Source organism: Chiloscyllium punctatum, chromosome 2, assembly GCF_047496795.1.
Source record: "Chiloscyllium punctatum isolate Juve2018m chromosome 2, sChiPun1.3, whole genome shotgun sequence".
Classification (NCBI taxonomy): domain Eukaryota; kingdom Metazoa; phylum Chordata; class Chondrichthyes; order Orectolobiformes; family Hemiscylliidae; genus Chiloscyllium; species Chiloscyllium punctatum.
The window spans coordinates 1,866,674-1,882,798 of NC_092740.1; the positions used below are offsets into that span (position 1 = coordinate 1,866,674).

General features: G+C 46.8%; 1 non-coding gene across 1 annotated transcript; it reads left to right on the forward strand.

Moving 5' to 3' along the window:
* The first annotated feature begins 12,520 nt into the window (after positions 1 to 12,520).
* LOC140453460 (U2 spliceosomal RNA) lies at positions 12,521 to 12,711 on the forward strand. The gene has a single exon (XR_011952393.1). It is a non-coding gene; the product is annotated as a U2 spliceosomal RNA (small nuclear RNA).
* The last annotated feature ends 3,414 nt before the right edge of the window (positions 12,712 to 16,125 follow it).

Here is a 16,125-nt window from a genome sequence, read left to right on the forward strand (position 1 = left end):
GTCATGATGAGAAATAGAGTGAGGTGGATCTCATTTAGAATGAGATCCTTGATTGGGGTTGTTAACCTGGACCTATCAGGGAACCCCGGCTGACAGATCTAAATGGGACATTAGCACGATTGTTATTTGCCAGTATTCTGGGGGCTTCTGATTAAAAAAAGAAGTATCATCGGGCGATTTAGAATCTTCTGAGTTCAGGGAACTGACTGCAGGTTGACTGGTCACAGCCAGTGTGTTACTGTCGTATTTGATTACTGATTCCTAAGCTGGCTGGTCACACAGACAGTGAATACTGTTATATTTTAGTTCTCATTGGGGAACTTGTATTTTTTTCCTGTATTTTACTGGATGGTTGTGTGTTACTCTTTTTGCTCTTTGAGCAAGGACGATGATGGTTTTTGTAGCAGGGCTTCGCCCTTGCACTATGGTTTGTAGTGTTTTCACCTTTTTGTGTGTGGACTGAGCTCCTGTGGGTTAAAAAAATCAAAACAAAACATATAAACAGGGGATACAGAAGGTCTTGTCAGTCGAGGGACTGACCTTGAGCTCTCTGGTCAGAGCCCATGCACTGTGCACATATAAATAAACAGTGACTTTATGATGGGATACTTACCTCTGTGCAATTATTCCAAAGACCATTTATTAGTCCTTCTTTGTTACATAATACCAAATCTAAAGTAGCCAGTTCCCTGGTTGGCTCCATGACAAGTTGCTCTGAGAACAGTCCCTCATACATTCAATGGACCTTGCTTTGAGCCTTCCCTTGCCAAGTTGAATAATCTAATCAATGTTCATGTTCAAATCACCGATAATTACTGCTGAGCCCTTCTCACAATCCCTCATTATTGAAGAACATACGAACATAAGAACTAGGAGCAGGTGTAGGCTATCTGGCCCTTCGAGCCTGCTACGCCATTCAATAAGACCACGAGGGATTAGCAGAGGGATTGAATTCAAGAGTCGTGAGGTGATGTTGCAGCTGTACAGGACCTTGGTAAGGCCACATTTGGAGTACTGTGTGCAGTTCTGGTCGCCTCACTTTAGGAAAGATGTGGAAGCTTTGGAAAGGGTGCAGAGGAGATTTACCAGGATGTTGCCTGGAATGGAGAATAGGTCATACGAGGATAGGCTGAGAGTGCTCGGCCTTTTCTCATTGGAACAGCGAAGGATGAGGGGTGACTTGATAGAGGTTTATAAGATGATCAGGGGAATAGATAGAGTCGACAGTCAGAGACTTTTTCTCCGGGTACAACAGAGTGTTACAAGGGGACATAAATTTAAGGTGAAGGGTGGAAGGTATAGGGGAGATGTCAGGGGTAGGTTCTTTTCCCAGAGAGTGGTGGGGGCATGGAATGCGCTGCCTGTGGGAGTGGCAGAGTCAGAATCATTGGTGACCTTTAAGCGGCAATTGGATAGGTACATGGATAGGTGCTTAAGCTAGGACAAATGTTCGGCACAACATCGTGGGCCGAAGGGCCTATTCTGTGCTGTATTGTTCTATGTTCTATGACTGATCTTTACAGGCCTCAGCTCCACTTACCCACCCTCTCACCTAACTCTTAATTCCTTTCCTGGTTTATACTATGCTAAACTTTGGTCGTACTGTTTTTGGAGCCTGAAAATTACTCCTAGCGAGACGTCTCTTCCCTTACCTTTTACTTCCACCCGAGAAGAAAGTGAGGACTGCAGATGCTGGATATCAGAGCTGAAAATGTGTTGTTGGAAAAGTGCAGCAGGTCAGGCAGCATCCAAGGAGCAGGAGAATTGACGTTTCGGGCATGAGCCCTTCTTCAGGAGGGCTCCTGAAGAAGGGCTCATGCCAGAAACAACAATTCTCCTGCTCCTTGGATGCTGCCTGACCTGCTGTGCTTTTCCAGCAACACATTTTCAGCTTTCCACCCTAGACCCTAGTGCCAATATCATTTGTTAATACAGCTTTGATGCCATGCTTAAACAATGCAACAACTCCACCTCCTCTTTCTTGTCTAACCTTTCAAAATACTGAGTACCCTTGGACATTTAACTCCCAGTTCTGAACTTCCTGTAACCATGATTCAGTAATCCCCACCAGGTATACCCATTTGTCTGTATCTGTGACATCAGCTCCTTGACTTTATTCCGAATACTGTGTGTGTTTAGGTCCAAGGTTTTTAAATCAGTCCTACTTGTTTGTCTTTCCCTTTCAATATTTTCTTGTGCACCACGCTTTCCATATTCTCCATCCTTATTTATTACTTCATAATACTGAACCTCACCTCTAACATTTACTCCAACTTGCAACTCACATTTTGATCTTTTATGAATCCTTCTCTCACCATAATCATTAGACTGGCCCTGCCTGTTTATCCTATTAGTCTTTACTGACTGCAAACCTTCTGACATGTTGTATTGGATCCTAACCCTCTGCCTTAATATATAAATCCATTCAGGTTGCACTAGGAACCATCCCCACCAGGATGTTGGTGCCCCTCCAGTTAAAATGCAACCTGTCTTTTTTGTACAGATCCCAACTAACTTGGAAGAGATCCCAATGATCCAAAAATCTGTCAGTCTCCTAGTTGCACCAGCTCTTTAGCCACATGTTAAGCTGTACTATCTTCCTATTCCTTGCTGCAGTACCATGTGGCACTGGGAGTAATCCCATGATTACAACCCTAGAGATCCTGCTTTCCTACTCATGGCCAAGCACCCTGAACTTTCCATGCAGGACCTCGTTATTCTTCCTTTCTATGTCATTGGTACAAGTGTGTACCATGACGTCTAGCTGTTCACCATCCCTCTTCAGTATGTCCTGTGCATGTTTAAGACATTCTTGACTGACAACAGGGAAGCAACACACCGTCTTGGTGTCTTGTTTGTGGCCATAGAAATGTCTATCTGTGCCTCTAACTATTGAGTCCTGTTTACCTGCATTTCAACCTGCCCTGCTGGCACTGTTCTATCTAACTGCTGTTGTCACCCCCGATACACAGTCCCCCTGAACAGTATCTAAAAGAGTTCACCTGTTTGAGATGGGGACAGCCACAGGAGTCTCCTGCATTGCTTGTCCCTTGTGACCATCCTGTATCTATCAGCCTCAGCCTTGGGTATGGCTACCTCCCTGAAACAGCTGTCTATTACCCTCTCAGCCTCCTACATGCTCCATCTGCTGCACCAGTTAATTTCAACAATCTGTTAAAACTGTAGCTGTACACACTTCCTGCAAATGTAACCATCTAAGACAGTTGAACTCTCCCAGAGTTGCCAAATAGGAGAAAGTGAGGACTACAGATGCTGGAGATCAGAGTCACTTTCTGACAGAGTTGTCAGTTGTCACACGTAGAGCACCTGATGCCCCTTACTAGTTTTCTCACCTAGTTATTAAGAGAAGTGTCTATGTAAATCTCCCTTATTTTATGAAAGCAAATTACTGAGGATGTTTCGACAAAGGGTCAGTTAGACTCGAAACATAGAACATATAGAACATAGAACAGTACAGCACAGAACAGGCCCTTCAGCCCACGATGTTGTGCCGACCATTGATCCTCATGTATGCACCCTCAAATATCTGTGACCATATGCATGTCCAGCAGTCTCTTAAATGTCCCCAATGACCTTGCTTCCACAACTGCTGCTGACAACGCATTCCATGCTCTCACAACTGTCTGTGTAAAGAACCCACCTCTGACATCTTCTCTATACTTTCCTCCAACCAGCTTAAAACTATGACCCCTCGTGTTAGCCATTTCTGCCCTGGGAAATAGTCTCTGGCTATCAATCTATCTATGCCTCTCATTATCTTGTATACCTCAATTAGGTCCCCTCTCCTCCTCCCTTTCTCCAATGTTCCTCCACACTGCCAAGAATCCTATCCTTAATCCTGTACTCAGCTTTCAAATTCGACCTTCCAAAATGCATCACCTCGCATTTATCCAGGTTGAACTCCATCTGCCACCTCTCAGCCCATCTCTGCATCCTGTCAATGTCCCGCTGCAGCCTACAACAGCCCTCTATACTGTCAACGACACCTCCAACCTTTGTGTCGTCTGCAAACTTGCTGACCTATCCTTCAATCCCCTCATCCAAGTCATTAATAAAAATTACAAACAGTAGAGGCCCAAGGACAGAGCCCTGTGGAACACCACTCACCAGTGACTTCCAGGCAGAATATTTTCCTTCTACTACCACTCGCTGTCTTCTGTTGGCCAGCCAATTCTGTATCCAGACAGCTAAGTTCCCCTGTATCCCATTCCTCCTGACCTGCTGAATGAGCATACCATGGGGAACCTTATCAAATGCCTTGCTGAAGTCCATATACGCCACATCCACAGCTCGACCCTCATCAATCTTTCTAGTCACATCCTCAAAGAACTCAATAAGGTTTGTGAGGCATGACCAGGCCCCTCACAGTGCCATGTTGACTGCGTTTAATCAAGCCATGCGCTTCCAGATGGTCATAAATCCTATCCCTCAGAATCATTTCTAACACCTTGCAGATGACAGACGTGAGATTTACTGGTCTGTAATTGCCGGGGATTTCCCTATTTACTTTCTTGAAGAGAGGAATTATATTTGCCTCTCTCCCGTCCTCAGGTACAACTCCAGTGGAGAGCGAGGATGGAAAGATCTTCGCAAGTGGCGAAGCAATTGCATTTCTCATTTCCCAAAACAGCCGAGGACTAATCTGGTCCGGGCCTGGCGACTTGTCAATCTTAATGTTTGACAAACTTTTCAGCACATCAGCTTCCTCTATCTCTATCCATTCCAGAATGCACACCTGCTCTTCAAAGGATTCATTCACTACAAAGTTTGTTTCTTTCATAAAGACAGAAGCAAAAAACTCATTTAGGGCTTCCCCTACCTCCTCAGACTCCACACACAAATTCCCTATGCTATCCCTGATCGGCCCTACTCTTTCTTTGACTATTCTCTTATTCCTCACATAAGTGTAAAATGCCTTTGTGTTCTCCCTAATCCGTTCTGCCAAGCCTTTCTCGTGCCCCCTCCTGGCTCTCCTTAGACCATTTTTGAGCTCCTTCCTCGCCTGCTGTAATCCTCTGGAGCTGAGCTTGACCCTAGCTTCCTCCACCTTATGTAAGCTACCTTTTTCCTTTTGATGAGAAGCTCAACTGCTCTCGCCATCCAAGATTCCTTTATCTTACCCCTTCTTTCCTGTCTCAGAGGGACATATTTATTCATCACTTGCAACAACTGTTCCTTAAACAGTCTCCACATGTCTATAGTGCCTTTACCATGGAACAATTGCTCCCAATCCATGCTTCCTAACTCATGTCTAATTGCATCATAGTTTCCTCTTCCCCAATTAAATATCCTCCCATTTTGCCTAATCCTCTCCTCCTCCATAGCTATGTAGAATGTGAGGCAGTTGTGGTCACTATCACCAAAATGTTCTCCCACCACAAGATCTGATACCTGCCCCGGCTCGTTTCCGAGTACCAAGTCTAGAATGGCCTCTCCCCTCGTCGGCCTGTCAACGTACTGAGTTAGGAAACCCTCCTGAACACACCTTACAAAAACAGCTCCATTCAAATCTTCTGCTTGAAGGAGGTTCCAATCAATATTGTGAAAGTTAAAGTCACCCATTACAACAATCCTAGTATGTCCACACTTTTCCAAAATCTGCCGAGCTATGCTTTCTTCAATCTCCCTGCTGCTATTGGGGGGCCTATAGTAAACCCCTAACGAGGTGACTGCTCTCTTGCTATTCCTAATTTCCACCCATACTGACTCAGTTGGCAGATCTTCCTCGATAATGGAGGCTTCTGTAGCTGTGAAACGTCAGCTCTTTTCTCTCCTTACAGGTGCTGCCAGACATGCTGAGATTTTCCAGCATTTTCTCTTTTGGTCTCCCTTATTTTGTTGGCTTTAGCTAATTAAGTAGTTCTATGACCTATTTTCTCACTATCTCAGTTCAAAAAGGTCATCCCTTCACTTGGAGGCTGTGCCCTCAGGGCCTATGAATGACAACATTTCCCTTACGCCCATTCAGTCCACGCCTCTTAATATTCTGTAGATTTCAATGATTCTCCCCCTCCTCCTTCTAATCAGCATTGATTATGGACCTAGAGTCCTCAATCACTGCACATATGACATCTTCCTGTTTGCCAGCTGTGTCTCCAACCGGGGGAAGTATGCCCCAATACTCAATGATTCTAATTTTGCTCAGGCTCCTTCATGCCATTCCTAATCAAATGCGACCCTGCTATCAAGGCCGTCACTTTCCCCTCCCCTCTGGGTTTCAGCTCTTTTGACCATGTTTGAACCAAGGCTGTAATGAGGTCAGGAGCTAAGTGGCCCTGGCACAACCCAAACCAGGCATCAGTGAGTAGGTTACTGCTGCTTGACATCAATGCTGATGGCAATTTCCATTACTTTGCTGGAGGTCGAGAGTAAACTAATGGGGTGGTAACTGGCCAAGATTGATTAGATTACTTACAGTGTGGAAACAGGCCCTTCGGCCCAACAAGTCCACACCGCCCCGCCGAAGCGCAACCCACCCATACCCCTACATCAACCCCTTACCTATACTACGGGCAATTTAGGATGGCCAATTCACCCTGACCTGCACATCTTTGGACTGTGGGAGGAAACCGGAGCACCCGGAGGAAACACATGCAGACTCGGGGAGAATGTGCAAACTCCACACAGTCAGTCGCCTGAGGCGGGAACTGAACCCGGGTCTCTGGCACTGTGAGGCAGCAGTGCTAACCACTGTGCCACCGTGCCGCCCAAGTTGGCTTTGTCCTGCTTTTTGTGTGCAGATAAGTGCATCTTTACTGTATGATCCAGTGGTTCCAGGTGTGACTTCACCATGGCCCCATATCATTGCAGCAAGACATCCCTGCTCTATGCTTGAATTCTTTTGCTATGAATGCCAACTTATCTTTTTCCTTCTTTACTGCCTGCATGCCTATCTTCAGCAACTGGTGCACAAAGACACAGACATCTCATTATACATTCCCCTCTCTCAATTTATAGCCATTCAGATAATAATGTGCCTTCCTGCTTTTGCTACGGAAGTGGATAACCTCACATTTATCCACATTATACTTCATCTGCCATGTACTTGCCAACTCATTCAGCCTGTCCAAATCACGCTACATTTGAATGTGATCCCAATCAAGTTCATTCTTTCTATACAGTGAAACTCAAGGAAAGGCAGCAGCATGTCCAACTCAGAATTGATTAGGAAATAAATTTCAATGGAATGAGAAATTGTGGAGGGAATAAAAAGTACATTTTACTATAATTTTTTTAGCTTTGGTTGAGTGGTTAAGAAGTTTAAGAAAAGTTATTCCTGTTGCATTTGAAGTGAATGAGAAGTGATAATTTGTTTGAAACTTCTTTCAAAATGCCTGGGCCTCAGGCAGAAGTCCTAACAGTAATTTATATCTCTGTTGATAACAATGGGCTGTCTATGAGCGAGAGATCGGGGGTGGAGTCAGGTGCTGTCACATAAAGAATTGGTCCACCTCAATGCTCTCACAAGTGAGCCAACCATAATGCCAGAAGCAACCTCAAACCTGTGCAGGAATTTGTATTGAAATTAACAAAGGATTAACAGCTAGAAGGGTTTACCAACAAAGATGATGACACACACTCAGGTAAGCGTGATCTTCAGACCTTTTTGACAGAGGTTAGGAGCTACACAGCTATACTGCTTTGCATTGGAGTTTCTGTAATTTGAAAACGTTGATTATATTGACCTAGCATTTCTGGTGATGCAACTCAAAAGTCAGGAGGCATGGGATAGTGGGAAATTTGGCCAGTTGGATAGAGAACTGGCTAACCGGTCGAAGTCAGAGAGTGGTGGTAGATGGTAAATATTCAGCTAGGAGCCCAGTTACAAGTGGAGTTCCGCAGGGATCAGTTCTTAGTCCTCTGCTGTTTGTAATTTTTATTAATGACTTGGAAGAGGGAGTCGAAGGGTGGGTCAGTAAATTTGCAGAAGATACGAAGATTGGTGGAGTTGTGGATAGTGAGGAGGGCTGTTGTCGGCTGCAAATGGACTTAGATATGTTGCAGAGCTGGGCTGAGGAGTGGCAGATGGAGTTCAACCCTGTCAAGTGTGTGGTTGTCCATTTTGGAAGGACAAATAAGAATGCGGAATACAGGGTTAACAGTCGGGTTCTTAGTAAGGTGGAGGAGCAGAGGGATCTTGGGGTCTATGTTCATAGCTCTTTAAAAGTTGCCACTGAGGTGGATGGAGCTTGTAAGAAGGCCTATGGTGTATTATCGTTCATTAGCAGAGGGATTGAATTCAAGAGTCGTGAAGTGATGTTGCAGCTGTACAGGACCTTGGTAAGGCCACATTTGGAGTACTGTGTGCAGTTCTGGTCGCCTCACTTTAGGAAAGATGTGGAAGCTTTGGAAAGGGTGCAGAGGAGATTTACCAGGATGTTGCCTGGAATGGAGAATAGGTCATACGAGGATAGGCTGAGAGTGCTCGGCCTTTTCTCATTGGAACAGCGAAGGATGAGGGGTGACTTGATAGAGGTTTATAAGATGATCAGGGGAATAGATAGAGTCGACAGTCAGAGACTTTTTCTCCGGGTACAACAGAGTGTTACAAGGGGACATAAATTTAAGGTGAAGGGTGGAAGGTATAGGGGAGATGTCAGGGGTAGGTTCTTTTCCCAGAGAGTGGTGGGGGCATGGAATGCGCTGCCTGTGGGAGTGGCAGAGTCAGAATCATTGGTGACCTTTAAGCGGCAATTGGATAGGTACATGGATAGGTGCTTAAGCTAGGACAAATGTTCGGCACAACATCGTGGGCCGAAGGGCCTGTTCTGTGCTGTATTGTTCTATGTTCTATGTTCTATGTTCTATGTTCAAAGTGGAACCATTCTTTCGAATAGCTCACTGTTAGCACTCTAATCAATTTCAGGATCCAGACCTGTGCATGTAAGGATGTGCATTGCAATTGACAGACAGTGGAAAAGACGATTGGTGATCTGTCCGGTTTTACTTGAACTGGCCAACACACTGCTGGTTTGGTGGAGGGAGGGTGCGAGTGGCATGGGTGGGTGGGGGTGAGGGCAGACTCCCCTAGTGGAGACTGGGTTAGTAATGCACTTGAAGCAGTTCCAAACAAATTTGTTCCTTTTATTCCCAAATCGTATTCAGGATTTCCTGTTAATGCTCTATCTGTGTTTAGAATTTCAACCTTTTGTAGACAATTTGATCAGTTACCCTTGTGAGAGAGTGGAACTGAAGGTGTTGTGTTTCATTTTTAGTAGTTCAGTATCTGCTGTGTTTTTCAACAAAGATTCATTTGTTACTTTCCTATTCACCACTGCATTGTGCAAAGCCCTTTCATCAATTAAATCGCTTTGAAATATCCTGTTATGTTGTTCAGAATGCATAAAGTTAATTTTCACACAACAAAGCTGTGAGCTGGAATATGTGCTCAGTTCTCTGGAGTGATACTTGACCAGGTGACTGTTTTACCAACTAAGTCACAGAGAGTCTGCACTTTGGAGCTTTATTAATGTAAGTCAAATTAATTTTGATTTGTTAATGGTTGTATGCTTAAACCACAATATAGGAGCAAATTGCTGCCGATGCTGGAATCAAAAAATATTCTGATGAAGAGTCACCTCGACTCAAACGTTAGCTTTGAGAGTGTGGTGCTGGAAAGGCACAGCAGGTCAGTCAGCATCAGAGGAGCAGGAGGATCAATGTTTCAGGCAAAAGTGTTTCATGAGGAATGTTACCTTGCAGTCTCTCCACGGATGTCGCCTTGATTGATGTTCGAGTATTAAGTAACAGATCATGTCCCAGCTGTATAGCTAAAACGAGAATCTTGCTTGTTGACTTCTTAGGCTCATGTTTCGCCATTTAGATACTATCCCGGTGGCTGGCTGGTGGTGCCTGAATTGTGGCTTGCACTTTTGAAGGTGACTTGTGTAGTTACTGATTCCTGATGAAGATCTGATGCTCGGAACGTCGATTGCCCCTTCAGGCCGAGCTGAGGTTGCATTTAAGACAGAGATAGAGAAGTTCTTGATTATAAGGGGATCAAGGGTTGTGGGGAGAGGGCAGGAGAATCGGGGTTGAGAAACCTGTGAGCCACGGCCGAGTGGCGGAGCGTGGGCCGAATGGCCTGATTCTGCTCCTACGTCTTACGGGCCGTCAGACCTTCCGTGGTCTTGCGGTCATGACAGGAAGCAGCCGTTTCCCAGAGGGTGGCGGCGGTCTGGAATGCACTGCTCGGGAGGGCAGCGAGGCGGGGAACCTCAAAACCTTGAAAAACTACTTGGATGAGCACTGGAAATGTCATCACTTTTCCTGGCTACGGACCAAGTGCTGGAAAGTGGGACTGGAGCAGACTTAGAGGAGCTTTGTCAGTGCGGACTCGGAGGGCCAAAGGGCCTCTTCTGTACTGTGTGACTGTGTGGGGAAGCTTTCTGATTCCCACCTGTTGATTGAGGCCGCGCTACCGATGCTTCCTGATGCGGAGCAGCCGGATGGATGGCTCCAAGTGCGCACTGAAGGTGAGAGGGTGGGAGAGAGCTTCGGAGCCTCCGTCCGTTTGGTTCAGGTTCCGTCTCGTCCTGATGCATGCATCGATGTACGTGCTCAGTGCCTACCAATAGAGTGAAGGTGCAGTTGATCACTGACTCCACGCGTGGTGCTGCAGGTTGTAATGTCTAGACGAAAACAGAACTCGCTGCACCCTTCGGGAGAAGGGTCACTGGACTCGAAGCGTTCATTCTGCTTTCTCTCCACAGATGCTGAGGTTTTGCTTACTGGGTGTTTTGCCTTATTTTGCATTTGAGACCTTGCTTTTTGATTGCACAGCCACTATCAAACCATTAGCTTGCTGTTAGCGCTGCAATTAGCACTCTTGAATCTTGATTTGCAATTCTAAGGAAGCAGACCGAATTGGAATGTTTGGAGCGGGAGCCGAACCAATAAAGGCTGATTTGCTGTAAATTGATCTTCACGTCCCCCGTCGTGCTGTTCATTTGCACGAGGTGGGCTGGGGGATGGGAGTTCACATTTTCCAAGACAAGATGGATTAGTCTGTGAGAGTTTCTGTTCGAAAAGGTGAGCCGAGATTTCCTGACAGTGAGATTTTTCGGTCAGAAGTCGAACCTGCTCCAATCATTTGCCTTGAGGGGAAGCAGGGATTTTTCACATTGGTAACAGCTGAGATTTTTAGAACATCGAACAGAGCAGCGCAACAACGGGCCCTTCGGCAACTGTGAGAAACAAAACTCACTCACAGTTCAGCCCGAGGCAAAGCCTTGGAAACAAGAACATCTTATTCTTTACGGCCTTGCAAGAACGGGCGTTTTGCTCAAGCAATCAGGCTAGCAAAAGCGCGCGGAAACAAAGCATGTAAGCATTCCTATTCGGTTTGCAAGTTGCGGAATCACGCCTCCCTTTTCCCATCCTATCACAACCTCACTTGTTTTTCTCTAATTTTCCTCATCTGACTACCCTGCTGTCCTTGTCCTTGTCTGTTACAGCCTGTCTGTTATTTTATCCAGTATCATACTATAAGCTTATTGTGAAATGCCCCTACTGCTTCTTTTGTGGTCAGCTACAACACTTTAAAGTTATTTCTTAGTTTAAAACTATTTCTTAAACAAAAACCTCTATATTCGTTAAAATCTTAGCCTTAAGTATGCTGCAAGAATCCCGCGACCGTTTGTGTAATGTTCCCCTTCCCCTCCCCCCACAGCACCCCGTCACCCACCTGCAAAAACAACATCTCTAACCACCATCACAACTACATTTCTAATCTCCCACAAACTGTCAGGGACATTTAAGCGACTGCTGGGCGAGCACACGCTGGGCGGCAGTAAATCGAGGGGTGTGTAGGTTAGGTTGATCTTAGATTAAGAAAACTGCTCGGCACGACATCGTGGGCCGAAGGGCCTGTACTGTTCAATGTTCTAACTGCAGGCACATCCACACACACATCAAAGACATGGAGGGCTCGGCTGAATCTATTGCTTTCTTCTCTACGTGTCACGTTTCATCGAGGTAGCGTCCTAGGCCCAAGCATCTTCAGCGAGTGGTTAGAATATGCAGTGCACTGCCCGAGAGAGAGGGTGCTGGAGGCAGATTCAATGGTGACTTTGGTCGGAGGGTCGGATACTTATCCGAAGAGAGAGTATTTGCTGCAGGGACTGGGGAAGTTGCTCGTGCAGAGAGCTGATGCAGACATGACAGGCTGAATGTATCATTCAATGCGTGCAGTTCTGCAGTTGGTTACCGCCTCCTCAAAAACGCTGTGCTGGTCACGTGAGAAGTCACGTAAGCTTAGCCCTGACCCACCTGATTGGTGAGATACTGACGATCTCTACATGACCATGAGGCAGTGGTTCACTGACAGGGGGAAAAAAGCAACTGCTGTAAACGGACCTGCTGCTCTAGTCAGAAATCCTGGGAGGACTACGGCGACAGGGAAACTGTCAGCAGTGATCTACAAGTCTTTGAACAGAATCAAGCTGACTGAAAACATGGAGGACAAATGGGACTTGAGGCAGTCCGCGGTATTGTAGTTATCGCTTCTCGGCCTTTTGGCTAAGATCAAGTGTAGTATCTGTTCTTATCAGTTTAATATCTGATACGTCCCTTATCTGGGGACCATATATTAAATTGATTTTTGGAGCAGGGAGATGGAATAGGGGCTTGCTCCGTCCACTCCACGCATCGACCTGGTATTGCAGTACCTCCGGGAACGGTGCACCCCTCGTCTATAAATCTAAAAACAGCTTCATGTTTATAGCTCAGGCTTTCGGTGCTTTGTGTCCGCTGGGTGGGTTTGAGTACCAAGTGCTTCATTTCTCACACCTCACATCCAGCCGGGCGTGAGTCGATTCAAACTCGGCTGTTCAGCTCCCGCTCCCTATCCTTCTCTCGCCGTCTCTGTCTCTTGCGCACCTTGACACTTGCTCTCAATGTCGTCCCCTCACCCCTGCTGCGTGCTGCACCGTCCCGCCATCGCCGGGCCCCGATCACACCACGTGGTGTCAGAATTTGGGAGTTGCAGCAACCGTAGCTGCCCACCAGCTTTTCCTACTCGCGAATGACATTTCAGAAAAACAAGAGAAGGTCAACTGTGCTACGTTGCTGCCTGCTGCTGGGGATGAAGCTATCAAGGGTTCAGTCGTTTTGATTTTGATGACTTGAAAGAGAGATTTCGAGAACACTGTGAGCTAGGACAAAAATAATCGGGACGTATTTAAGGCACATGTTTTTCATCAGAGTGCAAGGGCAAGCGGAATCGATAGGTACGTGTGTGCTGCTGAGGCTGCATCAGGCTCTGGTCTGAGCACAGGTGGAATATTGGGAGCAGTTTTGTGCCCTGTACCGAAGGAAGGGATGCGCTGGTGTTGGAGGGAGTCTAGAGGAGGTTTACAAGCGTGCTCCCCCTGGGGCTGAAGGGTTTGTCACACAAAGTCTCTGGGTCTGTACCCGGTGGTGTTTCGAAAGGTAAGGCGGGATCTGACTGAACCTTACAGGCTACTGGGAGGCCTGGTCACGAGAGTGGACGTGAAGACGATGGTCCCACTAGTCGGCGAGACGAGGACCTGGAAGTACAGCCTCAGGGTGAAGGGTCGCCCCTTCAGGCCGAGCTGAGGTTGCATTTAAGACAGAGATAGAGAAGTTCTTGATTATAAGGGGATCAAGGGTTGTGGGGAGAGGGCAGGAGAATCGGGGTTGAGAAACCTGTGAGCCACGGCCGAGTGGCGGAGCGTGGGCCGAATGGCCTGATTCTGCTCCTACGTCTTACGGGCCGTCAGACCTTCCGTGGTCTTGCGGTCATGACAGGAAGCAGCCGTTTCCCAGAGGGTGGCGGCGGTCTGGAATGCACTGCTCGGGAGGGCAGCGAGGCGGGGAACCTCAAAACCTTGAAAAACTACTTGGATGAGCACTGGAAATGTCATCACTTTTCCTGGCTACGGACCAAGTGCTGGAAAGTGGGACTGGAGCAGACTTAGAGGAGCTTTGTCAGTGCGGACTCGGAGGGCCAAAGGGCCTCTTCTGTACTGTGTGACTGTGTGGGGAAGCTTTCTGATTCCCACCTGTTGATTGAGGCCGCGCTACCGATGCTTCCTGATGCGGAGCAGCCGGATGGATGGCTCCAAGTGCGCACTGAAGGTGAGAGGGTGGGAGAGAGCTTCGGAGCCTCCGTCCGTTTGGTTCAGGTTCCGTCTCGTCCTGATGCATGCATCGATGTACGTGCTCAGTGCCTACCAATAGAGTGAAGGTGCAGTTGATCACTGACTCCACGCGTGGTGCTGCAGGTTGTAATGTCTAGACGAAAACAGAACTCGCTGCACCCTTCGGGAGAAGGGTCACTGGACTCGAAGCGTTCATTCTGCTTTCTCTCCACAGATGCTGAGGTTTTGCTTACTGGGTGTTTTGCCTTATTTTGCATTTGAGACCTTGCTTTTTGATTGCACAGCCACTATCAAACCATTAGCTTGCTGTTAGCGCTGCAATTAGCACTCTTGAATCTTGATTTGCAATTCTAAGGAAGCAGACCGAATTGGAATGTTTGGAGCGGGAGCCGAACCAATAAAGGCTGATTTGCTGTAAATTGATCTTCACGTCCCCCGTCGTGCTGTTCATTTGCACGAGGTGGGCTGGGGGATGGGAGTTCACATTTTCCAAGACAAGATGGATTAGTCTGTGAGAGTTTCTGTTCGAAAAGGTGAGCCGAGATTTCCTGACAGTGAGATTTTTCGGTCAGAAGTCGAACCTGCTCCAATCATTTGCCTTGAGGGGAAGCAGGGATTTTTCACATTGGTAACAGCTGAGATTTTTAGAACATCGAACAGAGCAGCGCAACAACGGGCCCTTCGGCAACTGTGAGAAACAAAACTCACTCACAGTTCAGCCCGAGGCAAAGCCTTGGAAACAAGAACATCTTATTCTTTACGGCCTTGCAAGAACGGGCGTTTTGCTCAAGCAATCAGGCTAGCAAAAGCGCGCGGAAACAAAGCATGTAAGCATTCCTATTCGGTTTGCAAGTTGCGGAATCACGCCTCCCTTTTCCCATCCTATCACAACCTCACTTGTTTTTCTCTAATTTTCCTCATCTGACTACCCTGCTGTCCTTGTCCTTGTCTGTTACAGCCTGTCTGTTATTTTATCCAGTATCATACTATAAGCTTATTGTGAAATGCCCCTACTGCTTCTTTTGTGGTCAGCTACAACACTTTAAAGTTATTTCTTAGTTTAAAACTATTTCTTAAACAAAAACCTCTATATTCGTTAAAATCTTAGCCTTAAGTATGCTGCAAGAATCCCGCGACCGTTTGTGTAATGTTCCCCTTCCCCTCCCCCCACAGCACCCCGTCACCCACCTGCAAAAACAACATCTCTAACCACCATCACAACTACATTTCTAATCTCCCACAAACTGTCAGGGACATTTAAGCGACTGCTGGGCGAGCACACGCTGGGCGGCAGTAAATCGAGGGGTGTGTAGGTTAGGTTGATCTTAGATTAAGAAAACTGCTCGGCACGACATCGTGGGCCGAAGGGCCTGTACTGTTCAATGTTCTAACTGCAGGCACTTCCACACACACATCAAAGACATGGAGGGCTCGGCTGAATCTATTGCTTTCTTCTCTACGTGTCACGTTTCATCGAGGTAGCGTCCTAGGCCCAAGCATCTTCAGCGAGTGGTTAGAATATGCAGTGCACTGCCCGAGAGAGAGGGTGCTGGAGGCAGATTCAATGGTGACTTTGGTCGGAGGGTCGGATACTTATCCGAAGAGAGAGTATTTGCTGCAGGGACTGGGGAAGTTGCTCGTGCAGAGAGCTGATGCAGACATGACAGGCTGAATGTATCATTCAATGCGTGCAGTTCTGCAGTTGGTTACCGCCTCCTCAAAAACGCTGTGCTGGTCACGTGAGAAGTCACGTAAGCTTAGCCCTGACCCACCTGATTGGTGAGATACTGACGATCTCTACATGACCATGAGGCAGTGGTTCACTGACAGGGGGAAAAAAGCAACTGCTGTAAACGGACCTGCTGCTCTAGTCAGAAATCCTGGGAGGACTACGGCGACAGGGAAACTGTCAGCAGTGATCTACAAGTCTTTGAACAGAATCAAGCTGACTGAAAACATGGAGGACAAATGGGACTTGAGG